Below are 8,638 nucleotides of genomic sequence, written 5' to 3' on the forward strand. Positions count from 1 at the left end.
CCCCCCACACAGATTTTTTTTTTAATCAAGTAAACATTTGGTTAATACAGGAATAACCATGTGCCTTTACTAGTCATGATATAAATCCCTAGTCTAAATAAGCTTGCGTATTCTGCCAGCTGTAATCATTGCAGAAACTTAACACAGCTTTTGGACAGATAACAGATCAGAAATCTAATCTGTCATCCCCACACCAAATGAAACATATTAATTGACCTTCCCTCAAGCTCAGACTGTCTTGGCCATAGATTTAGATACTAGATCATCTTGAGCAGCAATAAAACAATATGGAAAGACATTGTGGAATACACAGTAGACAAGATATTATGAACAATTAAAAGGGATTATACACTTCTACAGAAATACATGCATTAGTGTGAGAAAGCTGCTGAAGAGGCGGGGGAATTACTTAACATATTTACCAAAAAACCCCAGTAGTTGGAGAATACTTTATACAGGTCAGAAATTTACAAAGATTTAATACTTATATATTAAAAGAGTAAAAATAAGAATCTGATCTTTATAAACTATTCTGTGGGTTTTCAGGTTTGTTTGATCATTTTTTCTTAAACAAAGGAGCCTGACAGCATTTCAGGGCTCTGTTGTTAGCACTGTTTAGCTGGAATGACTTGACCAGTTTTCTGAGCTTTGACACTTAGGAAAAAACCCACAACCAAAACATTATAGGGCATTTAAACAGTGTTGGAAGGCTCTTCTGGATGTTATTTTTGATGGGAAAAGTAGAGGTAAAGAGTACACTAGCAAGTTCTTGCAGTCCCTGCTCTCTGGAAAAGTCTTTTTTAACTGATGGACTGGAAGTGGTCTATCCACCACTAAAGTCTATCTACCAAACCAGTGTGTAGTGTGTAGCTGCTATACTTCACAGTATATTCAGGACTGTTTTTCTACATCTCCTTCAAAATACTTTCAAAAACATATTAAGTCTGCTGACAGAGATGGTTCCAGTGTGTAGCATCTAGGTCACCATTTCAAGTGTCCCCAGGCTGACAGAAGGCCAAAACTATCAATCTGTTACTCTGTGATATGATAATGACCATTCGCACTTCACAGATACAACATGTCTAAACTGGGCCTATCCTTTCTATCTCCTTCCATTCCTTCTATCGCCTTTCTGTATGCTTTTCTGTCTTTCTGCTCCCTTAGGTGTTCAATTTCTTTCTAGTCCCTGCATTGTGTATCACTCTTCTACTCCCTGTCATTCCCATCTATTCAGAACTATTCCTCATAATTTCTTTCTATTCCTAGCTATTCCTTACTATACCCCCTTCTATTCTGCATCTATTCCCTGCAATTTCCTATTATTCCATCTGTTCCCCATCATTTCTACTCCCTAATTTCCCCCATCATTCCCATCTATTCCCAGTATATTCCCTATCATTCTCTATTTCCCATTATTTCCTTCTCTTCCCACGTATTCTCCACCATTGCCTTCCATCTGTAGCAAGAATGTGCACATGGGCTCTATGGTTATCATTAGCCAGTGAACTTTTAACTGTGTTATTTTGGTGCATCCCTTGCAGCCAAGGACGCCCCTGTTTTGCATAACTGGTCACCAGATGGTCTGGCAGGGTTCCTATGCTTGGAGATGGCGTCCAAGAGAAGCTGCTCCAACAAAACAGTTCAAACAGTCCATCATAACTTTTTTTAAGAACAAAAGCTTTCCATTAATTTTAAATAATCATTTTCTTCAATGTCAGTTTTCTTTTTTCTTTGTTCTTTTTTTTTTGTTGTTGTTGTTCATGTAAACAAAGGTGAGGAACTAGAACTCCAGAAAACAGGAAGAGTTTTGAAGAGGAAGATATGGATGGCAGCTGTTAACTGTCACAATTCAGCAGTGAAGACTCAACACCTCACTCACCCAAGCTCTAACTACTGAGTTGCTCAGATGTTCAAAAGCAAAAGGGAAGGACAATGCCATTTAAGCAGTAAGTGCTTCTGCCAGGCTCTATCTTTAGAAGCTCAGTCTTTCATTTTGGTTTCAAGAAAATAAATAGCATGACTTGAAATACACACATCAAGGATTCTTTCATCTGTCAGTAGTTCCAGAATGGATTAACCATTGAAAACAATTTGACTAAGGAACACCTTGTGAGCAAAGACATTTTCACTGGAAGGTATGTATATATTGATTTCATTAGTCAAACAAGCTCAAATGCCTCATTGGTCTAGGAGTTTTATCAGATATCTGATCCTTTCATATTTTAGGAAAATTCCTAATCTTTTCTCAGGTCAAATCTTTTAACATAAATAAGCAATATATTGCCATTAAAGTGGTAAAATCTCTGCTGTTTGTGGGTTGGGCTATAATTTATCAGATCCGACCTGTGCCCTTCAGCTTTATTTGCTGCTTCTGCAGCATCTATCAAGGCACATTCTGCTCCGAACATGTTTTTTTATTATCACTTCATTATTCTTCTCTATCACTTTGAGGATGATGCAAAAATTAAGCTGAGTGGAGTAGCTGCTACTTTGTCTCCATTCCAGTGTCCTGCTTTGACTGGCCCATGATGGTTGCTTAGAGAAGTCAGCATGCCTGTCAGGGTGCAGGACAGTCAGCAACACACTGTGTGCTTAAAAACAGAGTCTGACTGAACTCAAGCTGGTTGGTTACCCTTCTGTGGCATGCACCGTGCCGTTTTCCCAGAAGCCTCTACCATTCCCCCAGATCATTTTTATTGTTTTCTAGTGGTTCCGATTCACAGTCTTCAGGACTTCCCTTTCTAAGTCTGTTCCCATTTCCATCCCAAACATATGAAAAAATAGTAGTAAAAACAGAGTGTTCTGTATACACGTGTTGCAGTTCTCATACATCAAATGCTGTAAAAGCAGAAGTGTGTAAGTGGGTGAAAGGTAGCTTCCAGAAAAGAGTGAAACTCAAAAGCTTTAATTATATGCAGGAGTGTGACAAAACTTTATGAAAGGAACAGGAAGAAGAAAAAGCACTTGATTAAGGTGCAAGGGAAATCTCCCGTTATTAAGAACAGTTTCATTTATTCCCATATAATCTGGGAAGTACACCACTGATATCTTATCTTGGGAAAACCGCTAGAAGATGTTTAGAACCCATACTGATAAGCATGTATGCTTCATATAAATCATCTCCAGTTGGACAGGCCTCACTCCCTTCACAGGTTTTACAAGTACCCAGATTTAAAAGACCCATCCTGGACCGACTTTTTAGTGGCTGGACAGCCACTAAAAGACAGATCAGCCTCAGAATGGCAGCAGTTCCTTATTTATCTTCACATTTCAGATTCCTCATTGTGGCTCATATGCGAGCATCTCATATGGTGACAGCACTTTAATTTCTTGTATAAATCCACTATGCCAGTCTTCTACTGCTGTGTAGTGTGTGCATGTGTATAACGTGTATAATGTCCTCTTTTTTGTCAATGACAAATGTTGCAGTTTACCTGAACCACAGTAGGGTGGTATCAATGATTCAATGCACAAAGGTCAGAAATCTCGTAGATTTCTATTCTAATATGCAGATAGAGGTAAAGTTTGTACTGAAAGCCCCGTTCCTCCTAGCTTGTTAGATGTATTGAGGTTCTTCAGCTTGGAAAGTTGTATATTTATGATTTCAGTAATGAACATTAGTCTTCAGGAGCATCTTCCTTTTGTTCTGTGCTCACCTGAAAGGTTCTTCTCTCTTGAAACTGACTGTAATGACACAATAGTAGCTCTCTTAAAGCTGATGGTTTTACAGACAGCTATTCAAGGGAATAACTGAATTTTTTTTGTTTAAATTGTAACCAAAACACATTTTACTGAGCCATTACAAGGAAGACATTCCAGCTCAGTAAAACATGCACAAACAACTGTACACACATACTAGTGACTGTCAGACCTACCCAGCAATCCCGAACACTCATGCCTATGCCGCTCCTTCCAGGATTTCCTTCTGCAAGCTTCACTGCAAGTGAAGATTTCATGGCAATGAATGCAAGATGTCAGCTGAACACCAACAGAACGTCCGCACTGATAGCAGTATTTAAAAAACGGTGTCCTAGAACAAAGGCAGTTATAAAAAAAAAGCACAATATTGTTTGTTTGAAGTTTTTTCTTAGTCTGACAACGTTTGTTCATCACAGTAAAATTATATCAAAATGGCTCACAATATAGAAATATAAATGTCGTAATATTCACGGATAAAGAAACAGGAGACCCTGCAGCTTATCCTAGGAGTATTTGGGGACCGGGCTGCACACCAGCCCCTAGAAAAGTCAAACGTCCTAGTGAGGAACACTCCCAAGCCTTTACCAAATCAACATCTGCATCCTAGTGCATGGTGTGCTTCAGTTTGCTCGTAACAACCGAGTCTGGAGGTATTCGCTTTCAAACTGGCAGGCAGGGCAGACAATATGCGGCCAGAAATAAAGCCAAGCAGGCAGACTTTAAAAAACTGACAGAACCTACTGGAATATTGCAGAGGCAAACAGGGCTACAGCCAGGTCCCTGCAACACAGCAAAGCTGGAAGAAGCAGCAAAGAGTGCTTAGGCAAAGATTTTCAGTGGGACTGGGAAGTAGAATGTTACTAAGTGCAAATTGGCCTATGTACCTATATCCTTTTCAGAGCATTTAAGAATCCCTTACAGCACCGATTTCCCTAATGTGGTCTGAGCCAAATTGTTCTGCACTTATGAAATTTGACCATAACATAAAGCCAAAGGTGATTTCATGCAATAGATTCATTCATGTGTTAGTATAATTTTAAAGAGCTAAGAGGCATCAGAGGCAACACTGGATGCATTACACTTAACACCAAATCACATTTTGTAGCATTCTAGTCATGTGACATGGATTCCATTAAATGCCTTGCTAAGGGAGGTAGCAGGCAATGACCCAGACAACTCCTGTCAGTATCCAGTCAAAGCACAGCCACAGTCCAACAGAGGTCTTTACAAAAACAATTCATCCAACTTGAATTGGAAACTGCAGCAACTTTTCTGCAGAGTCCCCAGAAGAGAAAAAGACCAAGGATCAGTTCCCTGAGAGTAACAAGTGTTCTATGAGAGGATAGCTACAGTGTGGGCACAGTGGTAGTCAGCAGAGGATAAGCCACAGCTAAATAGGAACAATGATATCAAGGAACTCCAGTTACTGTACAGATAAGCTGGTAAATTGTTCCCATCCTTCCATGGAGCCAAGAACAGAGGGTGGCAAACATGGAGCTTGGGTGGAATCAGGCCTTTGCAGGGAAAGAGTTTCAGGAGAGAGTGGCAGGATCCCTGAAATAATAAGTTGTCTACCAGTTGCTGTCTCCTTTGGCTGTAAATGTAAAGGCCTGTCCAATTACAAATCATAACCTTGCATATTTGCCTAGGGCTGTATGTTGAGAACATGATACAAGTCTTGCACTTGGAAGTTTATGGGAAATTCCCATTCTTGGGCTATAGTGACCAGACAGGCAGCTGTTGAAACTAATTGAGAAAACAAAACTTGCACAATTCTGGCAAAGGAAATGGCTAGCAATTTTCACTGAGATCTCTCTGCCTGCAAGTCATCCCTAACATCTATTTGTAAAACGTTTGTGTGTTGCTTTAACCTTCCAGATTTCATTTTAGTTCTTGGTTTACATTCTTCCGGCTATTTCTGCATCTTATGCTACTGTTGATCCATTTTGGTTCAGCAGAAATACTACCTCACAACTTATGCCCGCGAAAAGTGCCTCAGTTCCTGACCATGATTCAAATTCTCACTTGATTCAAATACTGAGACAAAGTTCAGGATGATGAGAGTGCCTTGCTCAGAAGAAACTGATGACAGAGTACAGTATCCTTGAGCCAACTATTTCCTCCGTAACTCAAACCGCTGAGAATGCTACAATTCCAAGACTAATGTTCAAACTCTAGAAGTCTTTCCTGATTTAGAGACCAGAAATGCAAGCCACAAAACTTGTTTGTGTCCATTTCTTAGTATTTGTAAGCTACCCTAAGCCACTGATGTCATGAATTAGCTTAAAATACCAGGCCACACTGCTTATCACGAGAAGACTGAATATTATGCAGACTCTCCTGGCAGAGTCTGAAGCTGAAAAGGAATGATGTGATCAGAACAGAGGAAGAAGCTGTCTGTAGCTGACAAGACTGGACACACTAAAGAGGAAACAATTAGAAAAGAAAAAACATGGTAGGGTGACATTAAGCCTGGTGAGGAAAAAACAGGACATAATATTTTTGGCTAAGAACAGTCAACACTTGCATGCAGTGTCTTCCACCTACCTCACTTCTTTCGCATGATGGCTCCCCGATTTCTTCTTTGAAGCAGATGTACGAATATTTGAATCCACTACACTAACATAAAGAAGGGGGGGAAAAAAATCAGTATTCCTACTTAGGATCTGAGAATTAGAATACTAGTCACAAGACACCTTTCCTTAAAACTCTGCTTAGCCACAGGACAGTTGTTGATCAACTGGGCAAACATAATCAATATGATGATGTGTATCAGACACACTAAAACAACATCCTTCTTGAAAGTAAGATTATGAAAAATGTGAGACACAATAGTTCTAGGTAACATTGCCTTCTACTCCTCATTTGGATATTTTTCACAGTGAATATATGAAACATTTTTCAGATTATAGTGGTATTGGGAGATCTAGAGTCTAAGCCTGGCTTCACCACGTATTTGAGCACTACTCAGGAAGTCATTCAAATGACCTTAATTTACATATTTATAGTCACCACTCTAGGAGTAGAAGAGCATTAATACAGTGGGAATCCCAGGAAAGGACCTGGGAGCAAGTTACCACGGGGAATGGACATATGCTAGCTGTCCACAGTCACCATTGAATGCACACTGCTACCTGCACTAAATACAAAGCAATTCAAAGGTCCATCTGTGAAAGAGGAACAAGCTCACTCAATTACTCCATAACACGTGGTAACAGATCTTGTATAGGAATTCACGAGGAAGCAGTGGATAGGCACTAAGCTTATATTCAAAATTTCCTTCACAGTGACTTGTTCATTCTCTTTAACGTTTGTAGAACCCCTACATCTCCTCACTGCTTATGTAGGACTGGTTTTGCACAGTATCATCCCTGCTTAATCCTGGCACAGGAGATGTCCATATTAAACAGTCTAGTTGTTCCGATTATCTGCTCAGTGAGCACTCATCAAGTTAACTAAAACAAATTTTCTTCAAGGGAGAAGCTGCCGTCATTTTGCAGGGCTCCCCTCCTCTCCCAGCACTTCTGGGAACACAGGAAAGCTTCCTGAAAATGGAAAGACTGCTAGAGGGCACTGTTTGGCCACTATTAAGTTTCTCTGTTTCCCACACTGCTCCCTATTAGTGCCAGCAAGGAGCATATTAAACCCAAGATGCAAAAGCCTAAGGCAGACCAGAGCAAGACAGGAAAGAAGTAAGATACCTGGAGAATGATGACCAAGGCTGGCCAGTGATTACAACTGCTAATTGTTTAAATTGCATTTCCTATTTGAGGATCAGTTGCGATTGCAAGCCAAAGAATAACAATTTTACTATCCACACGGAACACTGCAGCGGGATGCAGAAAACCACATTAGCTCCAAGTAGGCTGCTCTGCCAGTGAGATGCAGTGATGGATCCCACAGTCACAGGACTGTAGTAGCAATGAGCTGTACCCCACCTTAGGAATGGAGGTACCATGTTGCACTTTCTCAAGTAGCTTGAATGTGGCTGCTCTACTGCAAGGTGCCCAAGACTCACCATTACTTTTGTTCTTTTCAGAACATCTACTGTTTATGTCCCAGAGGCAAGCAATCTGCAGTATAACTTGGCTTTCCTTCCCATCCCTGCAGTTTCCTAGTTTAATATATTAAGTAATTCTCTATCTATTTTTTGCACTATTGAACAAATGATTCTCTCAAGAACCAAACCACTTAATCTCTGACGCTGCTAAGAAACAAAGATTCTTTGTCATGTAAATTTTCTTATTCACAATAAAGCTACCAAAAAAATTACTTATAAGACCCAAAGGCAGATTCATTTCTAATTAGAAACTGTTACAGCATCGCAGACCATTTCAAAATTTTTTTTAAACAAATACATCCCCCGCCCCCCCCAAAAAAAACTGGGCAGAAAATTCTTAGTTCTACTTCATAGGAAGATTCTTTTTATAAGGGGTTAAATAATGATTAAGGATGACTTTAATAAGTGGTTAACCCTTTATTTTGAAGTTTGACTGATCAGTAATTTATTATCATAGCTTATAACATACCTAAATTTATTATCTACTATATATATATATCTCATAACAGCTTTTCCTGTTTTGATTGTAGCCTCATGGAAACACACGTTACTTCCGTTTTTAATGGCTGGATGTAGAATTACAGCTAACTCTTTACAAACCAATTATGAACAGAATCTTACTATAAAATGTGACAACAGGGATTGCCTTCACAGGCAAAACTACTAGAGGTATTCAGTCTTCGGGTGGTCATAAGTTTGGCAGCAAATGAAATGAGTCTCAAGACAAATGAAGGGAAAAGTAAATTTTCAGTGAAAGCTTCTGAAGAAGGCCCTAGACAAATCCTAAGGACACAAGAGGCTGTTTGTTCTGATGAATGCAAAGAACACGGTATCTTCAGTTACGGGAACTGAAGTCATACCTGAAAATATTCAAAATAG

This window comes from Dromaius novaehollandiae, unplaced genomic scaffold (genome assembly GCF_036370855.1).
Source record: "Dromaius novaehollandiae isolate bDroNov1 unplaced genomic scaffold, bDroNov1.hap1 HAP1_SCAFFOLD_63, whole genome shotgun sequence".
Taxonomy (NCBI): domain Eukaryota; kingdom Metazoa; phylum Chordata; class Aves; order Casuariiformes; family Dromaiidae; genus Dromaius; species Dromaius novaehollandiae.